The sequence below is a fragment of the Carassius gibelio genome, chromosome A11 (assembly GCF_023724105.1).
Source record: "Carassius gibelio isolate Cgi1373 ecotype wild population from Czech Republic chromosome A11, carGib1.2-hapl.c, whole genome shotgun sequence".
NCBI classification, from domain to species: Eukaryota; Metazoa; Chordata; class Actinopteri; order Cypriniformes; family Cyprinidae; genus Carassius; species Carassius gibelio.
Window position 1 is genome coordinate 2,684,338 of NC_068381.1, and position 12,412 is coordinate 2,696,749.

Here is a 12,412-nt window from a genome sequence, read left to right on the forward strand (position 1 = left end):
GGTTCGCGAATCATTTGAGTCAGTTCGAGAGTTCAAAGCAGGTTCGCGAATAATTTGAGTCAGTTCGAGAGTTCAAAGCAGGTTCGCGAATAATTTGAGTCAGTTCGAGAGTTCAAAGCAGGTTCGCGAATAATTTGAGTCAGTTCGAGAGTTCAAAGCAGGTTCGCGTATAATTTGTGTCAGTTTGGGGATCGCAAATCATTTGAATCAGTTCGGGAGTTCGGAGCGGTTTCGCGAATCATTTGAGCCAGTTTGGGGTTCACGAATCATAGCTGTATATGGATAGGCATTTTTAACTAATTTAGTAGCTTGTTCTAATTACGTTTTCCACGCGTGTTTAGGTGTGATATGTGAACTCGTATTTTTTGTTTTAATGATGTGCCTTTTAACAGTATCAAGTATATTCAAAAACTAAACAAATCGTCTCCTAAAAAGTGCACGCATCTAGGATAATGTAAAGTTACATGATGATGTCTTCTAGTGTGCGTGTGCATTTTGAGTGCGTTCTTTCACTACATTATTCGGTGTATTCAAATGCATTTATAAGTGCATGTGAATGATCACAAAATTCAAGATATGAATGAATGAATGAATGAATGAATAATAGCCTAAAGAACCTTTGAGCCAAAAGGGTTCTTTCTTGTCATTATAGAACCTTTTTAGCATTAAACTTTTTTTGGAGTTGAGTAGAGAACCCTATGGTTCTATATATAACCCCAATGAACCCTTTTTGAAGAGTGTACATTTAATAAAGTAAATAAAATGAAAACATGAATGTTTTAATGCTACTGAATAAAAATGAGCGATCCACTCGAAAGTCTCTACTCATCATGACAGGACCTGGATCAGTGTGCTATGTCTCAGGCCGATGAGGTCACTTCCAGGGAGTCGTGTTGTACACGCCCCCGTCCCTTGACTCCGCCCCCACGTCAAAACAGTGCCACAAAGAGAGACGTGCAAAAAAGTGAAGCCAAAGGAAAATTGTTATCGCAAGCTCAAACTAGACTGACACGCAAAATAAAAGCAGCGTTGCAAATAAGTTAATAGATATGACCATGGAAAATATTTATTGCAAAATCATTGCTTTCGCGCTGTTTCATTTATGTTTTGCAATTCTTAATTTTTGTTTGCAAAAAACAACTTTATTTTCCTCAATACTTTAATTTTCGTTTGCAAAACGTAAATTTTTTGCGTATATATACGGCGTTAAATTGACTCCATACAAGAATCCCGCTACACTTCACATCTGAACGCAAGAAACGATTAAGTGAATCGTTTGGTTCGAACAAGCGAATCGATTCGCTAAAATGAATCAAACTTCTCCCCACTACTATGACGAAGGCCGCGCTGTCTCGCTGTAGTAGAGCGCGCAGATTCCCCGCCCCGCGTCTCGGTGCAGCAGCTGACGGGGAGGGAGGCAGTGCGCATCGGTCACTCCCAGCGCAGTGTGTCCAGCCTCTCTCTCGCTCTCTGCGCGCTGCGGACTCCGAACGCGGTGAAGTTTATCACGTATTCGTTCATCGGTAAGTACAAACAAACCCTTTATTTTACCCTCGGATGTTTTATTGAAAACACACAGGATGAAACGCGCTCGCGTAGACCGCGTTTGCCGCAATAATAACAGTGATTTTCTCATAAATACGTGGGTGGTGATGTAGTCCAAATGAGAGGAGTTTGCGTCAATGACATAAATCCAGGTGTATCCAATGCTGAACCAGATTTGGAGGTCCTAATGCATTTAAATAAGCATTGTTATTTTATATATTGAATGTTATATAGTTACAATCAAGTAGGAATCATGTGGGATAACGGTACAGTAGAATATGGATGCAAACAGGCGTGGTCAGATCCTGAGACTGGAGTTTTGCCTTATTCAAAGCGCAGACATGCATTTGCATAACCAGAGGTTACTATAATAATTAATCGTATTCTGTGCTATGGATGTGATTTAACAGTTGGTAACTCGTAATCTAATGATATAATCTGGCGCGTTACTCTCAGTGACCTGAAATGGACGTTGATCCGGTGCCCATCATCTCACTGCGGTATTTTAAAGAGAAATGACCATTTCACAAGTTAATGTCTCGCGACAGACCCGCAGCGGGCTACTAACATCCTTCAATCGTTGTGTTTTCACACTTCGGGCGTCGCGTCGCGTCTGTTTGCGAACGATAATCAAAGGCCATTCGTGACGTTTCCTGCAGTTGTGGATTTAAATTGTGGTAATATCTTCAGAGGTTGTGTAATGGGGACACAGAGAGAGAGTGTGTGTGTGTGTGTGTGTTTGTCATGTTGCAGCGCTCATGCGGCCTTTGCGTGCTTATTCCAAATCTGGGCAAGAGAGCAAACATCGCACTAAATAAATAACGCACATTTACGCAGATGCCACATTAGCGCTTAATGGAAACATGAGACTAGCGCAGCAAAACAGTCGGACATGATGTCATAATGGCACGCATGTAATGCTCCGAGAGTGTTTCTGATGTCATAGAGCCACGCGCATGACGCATAACATACACCAGCGTACTGTGCAACCTGTTCTTTAATATTATACACGAAGATACATCTTTCAGATGCGTTTTGCATGACCTCGTTGCATTGCATGACTCAACAAGTGGCATCCAATTGTCATTGCAGATATTAAAATGGCTATTGTGCACTGTATTCCAGTTTGTCATTTATTCTTTGCATAAATGCTGTGTCAATAAAAAGTTAAAAGGCGGTAGTTCGGATAGTGCATTCGATTTTGATGAGTTCAGACTTGTACATGCTATTTGCATATATGTGTTTATCTGATGCAATGTGTCAACGAGCCAGCAATGTTCATTTTTTTTAATACTGTTGTGCTTATGAATTAGTATGATAGTACGCCATTGCAAACACAGCCCGAATGGCCTGCGAAAGCAAAACAGTCCCCATAGAGATCTAGTCTCTCCAGGCAACGTTCACCAGAGACGGCGAGGAGTGCATTGTGTGCTCTGACAGCAGGATATTTCATTGGTTTAATGGTGGGAGGCGTGAGGGGATTTGGAGGTGCTAAAGAAGACCTGAAACTTGCTAATTGACCGGAATTTAAAGCAGCTCCAGATGGTTTTGTTGGACACCCTGGAGTGTCGCTGCTCACATATTCCATTTGTTTCTACACTAGAGCCACACCTACTATACATCATGACCACATTTAGTCTCTGGGTGACGTCTGCACCTGGATATTGAATCATGAGGAGGTTTTTTATGCACATACACTTTTAAAAATAAAGGTTTCAAAAGGTTTTTTTTTTTGCAGTGAAGCCATAGAAGAACCAGGTTTGATTCCCCAAAGAACCTTCCAGTAAAAAGTTCTTTAAAGAGCCATTTTGAAACTGTAAAGTACATTTTATAGTTCCATTGGTGTTAATGGTTCTTCGTGGAACCATCAGTGCCAATAAAAATCCATTAGCGTATCGGCATATGCATTATTCAGGTAAGGTTTGACTCCTTATAAAAAGAGCATGCTGTTTCTTTAAATAAGCTTTTGTCTTTGCATGCATATAATGAGAATGAGATCTAACGTGGAACTATTTCTCATGAAACATTCTTCACATTGGTGGGAAATGGAATTTAATTTGATGATTCAGTCAACACCATGTTGCTTTTTGCTTTCTGGAAGTTGAATTACTTTTTCATTTCTTCTCTAATTAATGTTTACCCCTTCCCTTTTATATTTCAATCAAAATTTGGCATATGATTGAGTCAGTTTCTTTAGTAAAAGCATTAGTTCTGGTTGAGCTCTTGGCAGGTCTTCCAAATGTAGTGGCCTTTAAGAGCCTGGCACAGAAAATGCACTCTGCATTAGTTTTTTTTCTTCTTCTTGATGCATCAGCTTTATGCAGACCTATGTGCTCAAGCAGGCATCCTTAGCTTGCTTTACAGCTATAGCATTGCAGTTTGGCCTTAAACAAGCTCTACACCAATGCAGGTGCTTTGGATCTCGGTTTAATGCATTGCTTTTCTGAAATGTGAAATTACTATAATTCATAATGCAATAAGAATATGCATTGCAGCAAGGAGCATAATTGTAGGCATCTTCATTAGCAATAAGTTTTTGGCACAGCAACAGCTATTATTTAAAAGAATTGTTTACATGTTTCTAGTTATCCACTTGATTTCTGGAGGTTTTTGCATGTTAAAGGAATAGTTCACTCAAAAAGGACAATATGCATAATATATTGTCATCCTCAGGCCATACAAGATTGTTTCTTCATCAGATTTGGAGAAATGTAGGATTGCATCAGTGTCTCGCAGATGGATGCTCTGCAGTGAATGGGTGCCGTCAGAATGAGAGTCCAAACAGCTGATAAAAACTTCACAATAGCACTTCAGTCCATCAGTTTACATCTGAAGAAAAACAAAGACTGAGTGTTTGTAAGCATGTTTAACTTCAAAACCATAACTAAAGTCCGTAATCCATAATAATGCTTCTGTGAATCAGGAGAGAAATCTGCACAGACAAACACTGTTTACAAGCCACACATGTGACTGTTTTTTTGATGTGAAAGACAACAGGAGATGGACTTTTTCACTGAAGGAAGCGTTATTATGGATTACAAACTCGTATTTTAACCAGAAGCAAGGCACTGACGTTAAAATCGTCTTAATGATGGATTTGTTTCTTACAAACATGCAGCTTTTGGCTTTGCGAGACATTAACTGATGAACTGGAGCGGTGTGGATTACTTGTGGATTATTTTTATCAGCTCCTTCTGACGGCACCCATTCACTGCAAATGTGCCAATCCAAATGTGTTGACTAAACAAACTCTTCATCTTGGATGGTTTGAGAGTAAGTGCATTCTCAGCTAATTTAAATTTCTGCCTGAACTATTTCTTTAATGTTTGCATGTATGTTTCTAGCCTATCTGAGAAATGAAACCTTGATTTGCATCCCATGAAACCGGTTTATATAGGCTCCCGTGCATTGAAGTTTGATTTATTGTTTACCGTCAGTATGAGCTTCTCATTAAACATCTTATAGTATTAATCAAATCCCAATCTCTTTCCTGCACTTCTGTGCACTGTTTGATTCTCTTCATCGCAGCCAAACATAAAGAGGTACAATTCAGACACTCTTTCCTCGATATTTCCATCATGTGAATGGCTTTCGTTGCCCCTGTCCAATAACAGCAGCTTAGTTTCCCTCCAATACTTCACAACAAAATAGAGCTTCCACTCAAGAGCAGCGAAGCGTGCAGTGACACAATATCACATGGTCTTTTTTATAAAGGGAAACGGTTCATTCACAGCACAGACTGTGTTACAGAAGGACATGTGGAGGGGCTTCGGTGTTTACTGTCAGGGGCGCTCGGTGTGTTAAAGAAGGGAGGAGCGCTCCAGGTTTGGGGGACCAGCTGTCATGACGGTGGACAACAGGTGAGGGACACATGGTCCCTATGGGGGGGCCCCTGGAAAGAGAGCACTGTTTGTGTTGGGACTGGGTGATAAAGCTAGAAAAAATATATCAAATATTATTATTTATTTTTTAAAAGAAAAATTCAGTATTTTCTGCCTTTGAAACTATTGAATATATATTTTACATTTTGTATTTGATTAAAAAAAAAAAAAAAAAAAAATATATATATATATATTTGTATTTGCTGCAAATTTAGAATTTTTTAATTTCCTTTTCAATAAAAAAAATAACCATAACTTTTGCAAAATAAATTCAAAATGGTAAATGCAAAAAGTAAAATAATTTTTTTTTTTCACAATGCGAGCATAAGGCACTTTAAAATCCTTGCAGAATTCACCATTCTTTTTGTATCAGCAAAATTCTATATTATATAATATTTCTGTTCATATGAACATCATAAAATGCATTTAAGGTAATCAGTAAATCTTGTTTTTGAACAGGTTTGTAAATGAATCAGGCTTCTCAATGCAATGTAAATATCATAACACACCATTAAAAAAATATCGAAAGGTTTACATTTTATTTATGTCTTAATTAATATAAATATATATATTAAAAAAAAATTTAGTTGGAAATACTTAGATAATTTAAATAATTTTTTTTTATTAATAAAATATTTTTTCATATACATCACCGAGCAAATGATTTAAGGACTCAAAACAAACATTAATGCTATGTAAAAATCATACACCATTTAAAATGATAGATTTTTTTTTTATTTCAGTCAAAATAATCACAATTTTTCTAAATAAATTCCAAATTTTAAAATGCAAAAGTATCTGTTTTATGCTAAAAGAAAAACAGAAAAAATAATGCATGATGTTTTTTACTTATTGAACACAAGGGACAATTTAATGATACATTCTTATTAATAAAGCACTTTAAAACCTTTGTGGCAATCACCATGTTGGTTCATTTTAATAAATGATATAGTATATGTATTAATTATTTCCCAGGTGTATGTTTTGACTTTTTTAAAGTCATTATGAAATAATAAAAGCGACAGATCTTTTATTTTCTGTATTTTGACACACACAGATTACTGAAACAGAAAAACTATTGGGAGGGGACTCGCTTCTGTGCATCAGTTGTTGATTGGATGTTGAGATGTGGGCGTGTCTATCAGGGAGCTTAAAGGGGCGGAGTTTAAACTCCAGAAATCCAGTTTGATTGAACATCACAAGGTCAAAATATCTATAAGATGCATTTAGAAAACAGATAGGGTGGATTTTCATTTCGTTCTAAAAACAGCTCACGTCTTCTCTTATGTTTCTACAGCTGCCGCTCCTCGGGCTGCCTGGAATTTAATTTACGCTCTTATTTTTGGTTCTGAGAGCATCTAATCCAGTGGAGGCAGATGGACAGAAAGCCATTCGTCTGCCCGGTCGCTTTGATACTAACTGCTTTGAGCCCCTTTGCGACCTCAAAGGAAGCTAAACTAATTGCACCGTCCAGTTGTGTCTCAGAGTCCGAGCTGAACGATGCATTATTGCAGATCAAACATCATTTTCAGAAGCGTTTTGTAGTTTTGAACACACGCCCTGCACGCTCTGACAAAGGCGTGTGTCAGAACATTCTGTACAGGCTTAGATCATATCTTTATTTTGGTTAATTTCTGTAATATTCTGTCCAGGGTTCAGATTTAGCTCGAACCAGATATGCATGGCTCTAACAAATCAAATAAAGCAGTTGCATCATATCAGTTAAGCAAATAAAAGGCATGTGTCTTGTATATGTTGGTGAGGATCTCGGGCGATGGCTGATGTGCATAATTAGAGGAAAAAAGTCATGAGGGACTGGGTGAGGTCTGCATTGCTGGACGTCTCCTCTTTTCTCCTGCTTTCTCTTCCTCTTCTCTTTTCTTCTCGGTCACTTGATTCCTTCGCTCTCTGCGTCTGAAGTGTGTCGGCTGATGTGTTGATTAGAGAAGAACCATGAGATGATTAGAGAAGTATAAGGCTTTTAGAAGCCATTAAAAGAAATCTCTTGAAACTACTTCTTCCCAGTGGAAATTTGTATTAAAACTTGTTTTATATATTATTTGTTATTTAATATATTTACCATTTAGAGGAAGAGAAAAAGTACATTTGAAATACATTTCATTTTATATTTAACGTTTTTTATAGTAGATTTTATTTTAATTTTAAGTCATGTTTTTTTTGACAAAGTAAAAATATAGAGCAATAAAATTATTTTGGATTTTGGGAAAATTGAACAATAATTAATTGAAGTCAAATCTTTTGCTTAGAGGAAGAGAAAAAGTAAATTTTATATATTATATATTTCCTTTTATATATACTGTTTTTATTTATAGTTTTTTTTTTTATTGTAGATTTTATTAATATTTTAAGTCATACAAATTATTACTTTTTAATAAATTTTTTTTAGAGCAATAAAATTTATCATTCGGATTTTGGAAAAATTTAACAAGAATTATCTGAAATCTAATCTTTTGCTGAGTTAAAGAGAACAAGTTAATTATTAATAAATTATATATACATTTTTTTTTCATATGGGTGTTTGCGTTAATCAGGCTTAAAATCTAAAAAGTAAATGTTTAAATTTCATTTTTTTTGGAAAGAATAAATCTTAATATACCAAATAAAAATTATAAAAAAATGATAAAATTATATATATATATATATATATATATATATATATATATATTATATATAATTTTTTTTTTATTATTATTATACCAAACTCTATTTATTGGCTTAATATTGTTAGTGGATAAAGCAAAACCAAAAAACACATTTTATATTGTAACATATTTTACATTTCACAAATTTATACAATCTTAGTTTTTCTCTAAGAATCTTGCGTTTCCACCAAATCAAATCAATCTCGTAAAATAGTTACATTTTTCTAATGAGATCAGATTGGTAAAACTGGTTTACAAGTTTTGATTTGTAAAAGAATCGTTATTTTGATTCAATGAAACCTTTGAATCAGTTCACTGAGTTCATGAATTAATTGATTCGAATTGGAATCATTCAGGAATCAACAACAAGAGAAAGTTTTAAGCTGATCCTTCAAGCTTATAGTTTTTCTGTAGTCACTTGATTGATTCCTTATGTATGTAAATTTGCAGATTTTATGCTGGCATCTTTGGGATTATTATTATAAAGATATGAAGTACATAAAACGGCAGTTTTCAAAGTGATGCCATAGAAGTACTGTTTTTGGTTCCCTTAAGAACCTTTCAGTCATCGATTCTAAAAAAAGAAAAAAAAAAAATCTTATTTTATGATTTGCAATTTTTTTCTACTATCAGTAAAATAGAGCAAGAGAATTCAGATTTACAATTTTTTTTTTTGTTGGCCGATAAAACAAGAAATTAATCCGTTTGTTGTGAAGCCGTGCCTTTTTATAAGCATCATTAACAAAAACAGAGAAGAAATGCATGCTCTCTGCGGCTCGTCCTTTCACTTGTATTTTCACAGCAGAATATGTTCTTCCATGAATTTGTGAATAACTCCTCACATCCTATCGAGACACTTATCTTCACATCTGTCTGAATGAAGTCATGAGTCCTGGAGAACATGAGGTCAAACGAGTTTCCCATAGTCCCCGTGCATGACTCAAACAGGAAGTGCTTGTGCGTGTGCATCTCTAAATGCTGTTGGTTTAAAGGGTCCTGTACATTTCTATAGTTGATTGCATTAAAAGGAAAGTGAATTAAAGTTGTCGGAAATACGTGTGTGTTTTACAAAAGCTAAATTAACGAGAGCCGTGTGAGCCAGGATTTGCTTTTAAAAGATTTGGAGATTGTTAAAAGCTTCCTTTGTTGACATATTTCCTATTAGAAAAACCTCAGTGGTTTAAAATTCCTGTGTCTTTCCTTGTAGTTTTATATTGTATTTTCCGTATAGTGCAGAAAATGTAATGTGTCAATTGAGGAAGATGCTTATTATCTACCCAAATGGTGTCATGTTTCACTTGTTGATCAGATAAAAGCTCATATTGTCAGTGTTTTGGTCATGGATGAGATCAGATATTGATTTTAAAGGCTAGTAAGTAAAGTGAAGGTCTTCGTCCTGCCTGAAGGGCATCAGCCCTGTAGGTCTGTCTATTAGTGGCTCGTCTCTTGTATCTGGTTTATCTCTGATAACATGAGAGCCGGGATATTCCCACACTCACACGGACCAATGAGGGTCAGAGCACTTGTGCAGACCTGAAGAGACTCCAATCTCAGTGCATTCCAGAGCTGGACTTTACATCAGTCTGTTAACATCATGAACACGGCTCCGATTGAACCCCTCAATCACAAGACTTTAATACTCCCAAATAATAATTGCTGCCAAGCAAGCAAACAAACAAACAAGTATGAAAAGATTTTATAATAGAAAAATTAAATTCACAATTAAAAAATTACATTTGAGAAATTATATATATATTGCATAATTTCAATTTCATTACCGATAACCGATATTTTATGCCGATAACTGATATGTTGGCCGATAAATCTATATCCAAATTTTTATATTCTTTTTTACAAATAAATTAAATGCATAAATAATGCAAACAAGTCGTCTCAAGTCAAGTGTTTCTTAAGGAATGCATTATTTATCGCCTTTAGGATATCGGCCAAATTTTCTTATTGGGCCGATACCAATAACAGAAAATTTAGCATTTATCGGCCGATACCGATATGGTGGCCAATATATCGTGCATCCCTAGTTAATATGTATTGTAGGAGTTGTACAAGGAATCTCTTCTGTCTTTCCCTTCAGGTTTTGTAATTTCAGAAATTATGCCAAATATGCATCATTTCTTGCTTTTTTTGTTTTTTAAATGTCATCAAAAATATATTATTAACTGTAATACAATTAATAAATTATGCAAATAAAGAATTTTATTTTGTATTTTTTTCTTATCATTTTATTTCTTTTTTTATATACGTTTAAAATATAAATATATGCAAAATATAATTTCTTTCTTTTAATTTTAGAATTAAAAAGGCCTAAAAAAAGTGTAAATGTTTTATGATATAATAACAAAATAATAGTAAAATGTGTGCGTGTGTGTGTGTGTGTGTGTGCAAAATATAAAATTTGCAAATATATTTACAGTTTTCTCTTTTCTTTTTTAAATTCTGTTACAAAATAGAACCTAGACATGAAGGGTTTTGTGACATCTCAGATTGGAGAAGTTTGATTCATAGAGCTATTTTAGGTTTGACGGGAAACCTTTGGTCTCTGGTTCAGATCGAAGTCTATGGGCCTCAGGAAGTGATGTCATAATGGAGTTGATTCTCCGGCTGCTGTGACACTAAGAGCTGATGATTTCTCTAGAGATCTGACACTGAAACACACACACACACACAAATTATGGAAAATAATTTTCTTATGGCAAGGATGTTGTGCTTTTCTGTAGATTTTATTCAATCAGTCAATTAAACAATTAACTAATAAACGTTATTTATTAAACCTTATAATTTATTAGTAATGGACTTATTTCTTTCTTCTTTTTTCTTTCTTTCTCCATCTATTAATTTGATTATTATTATTATTATTATTATTTATGATTTTTTATTTCTAATTTTAATTTATTCTTTTTCATTTATTTGATTTAGTTTTTAGTTATTAGTTATTCATTTAATTTTTTTATTTACATTTGATATTTTCTTTCTTTTTTCATATATTTGATTATTTTATTTTTTTATTTTTTTATATCATTATTTAGATTATTTATTTTATTTCTTTCCTTCTTTTTTCTCTCTCCATCTATTTATTTCTGTTATTATAATTTTGTCTTTCTTTTTTTTCTTTTTTCTTAATTTCTTTCTTTTTTATTCTTTCTTTTATATTTATTTTACTTTTATTTATTTATTCTGTACATACGTTTATTCATTCATTCATGCATTCTTTACAGAAGTGAGGTGTTTTGAATCGTTAAAGTGTGGGAAATAATTGTCTTATTGTTACAGACTTTATTTTATTGTTAAAATTTATGATTTTGGAGAGGAATGTTGGAGTTCTTGTTGAGATCAGTCTGAGTTTGAGATGTTGAGCTCTTCTGGAGTAACATCTTGAGAAGTCTGCATTAGTTCAGTCTCTCTTTATCCTCTTATAAGGACACTTGCTCTCTCTTGTGTGAGAGTACTGAGTGAACTGAGTGTCTGGTGAACTGTAAATGGACTGATTCAAGGTTACACAGCTGATCTACGGCCTGGATCGAGGACTCTCGACTGACGCCTCGCATCTGTTAGCTATATATCAAGCTAAGCTAGCGGCATGTGTTCCACAGAGAAATAAACAATACAGAATAATAAGATCTTCTGGCTGAACTCTGGCCACGCTGCGGCTGAACTGGACTCGTCCTCACATTTGATCTGTTGACTGGTTTAATGTTTTAGTAGTTCAGTGAACATTTCTTCATAAGAGTGAGGGATGGGAGATACGGTCTGCATGTGGAAAGAAGAAATAATGCCTGACTGCCGACAAAATAATGCATATAGCACACAATTATTATATAATTCATCGACTTTATAAAATAAGCTGTTCTAGAATATAAACTGTGACAACTTTAAAAGTTTCAAAATGTACAATATGTGTATATATCATGAGATAACAATTATTATTAAATTATATTTCCCACATTTTAATAACCCCCAAAAACATAAATAAACAAATAAATTATATGTTTGTGTGTGTGATGAAAAAAATTATGATTAGAAATGGATAGATGGATGGATGGATGGATAGACCGATGGATGGATGGATGGATTGATAGAGACCGATGGATGGATGGATAGAGACCGATGGATGGATGGATGGATGGATGGATGGATAGAGACCGATGGATGGATGGATGGATGGATGGATATAGACCGATGGATGGATGGATAGAGACAGATGGATGGATGGATAGAGACAGATGGATGGATGGATGGATGGATGGATGGATGGATAGAGACCGATGGATGGATGGATAGAGACAGATGGATGGATGGATGGATGGA

At 34.7% G+C, this 12,412-nt stretch overlaps 1 protein-coding gene across 1 annotated transcript in view; it reads left to right on the forward strand.

The window, feature by feature from the left end:
- The first annotated feature begins 1,367 nt into the window (after positions 1 to 1,367).
- The window catches only part of LOC128022006 (spectrin beta chain, non-erythrocytic 1), an 86,402-nt gene continuing 75,357 nt past the window's right edge, over positions 1,368 to 12,412 (forward strand). The window contains exon 1 of the mRNA XM_052609196.1: positions 1,368 to 1,523. The gene's annotated coding sequence lies outside the window, so the exon portion shown is untranslated. The remainder of the gene's footprint in view (positions 1,524 to 12,412) is intronic.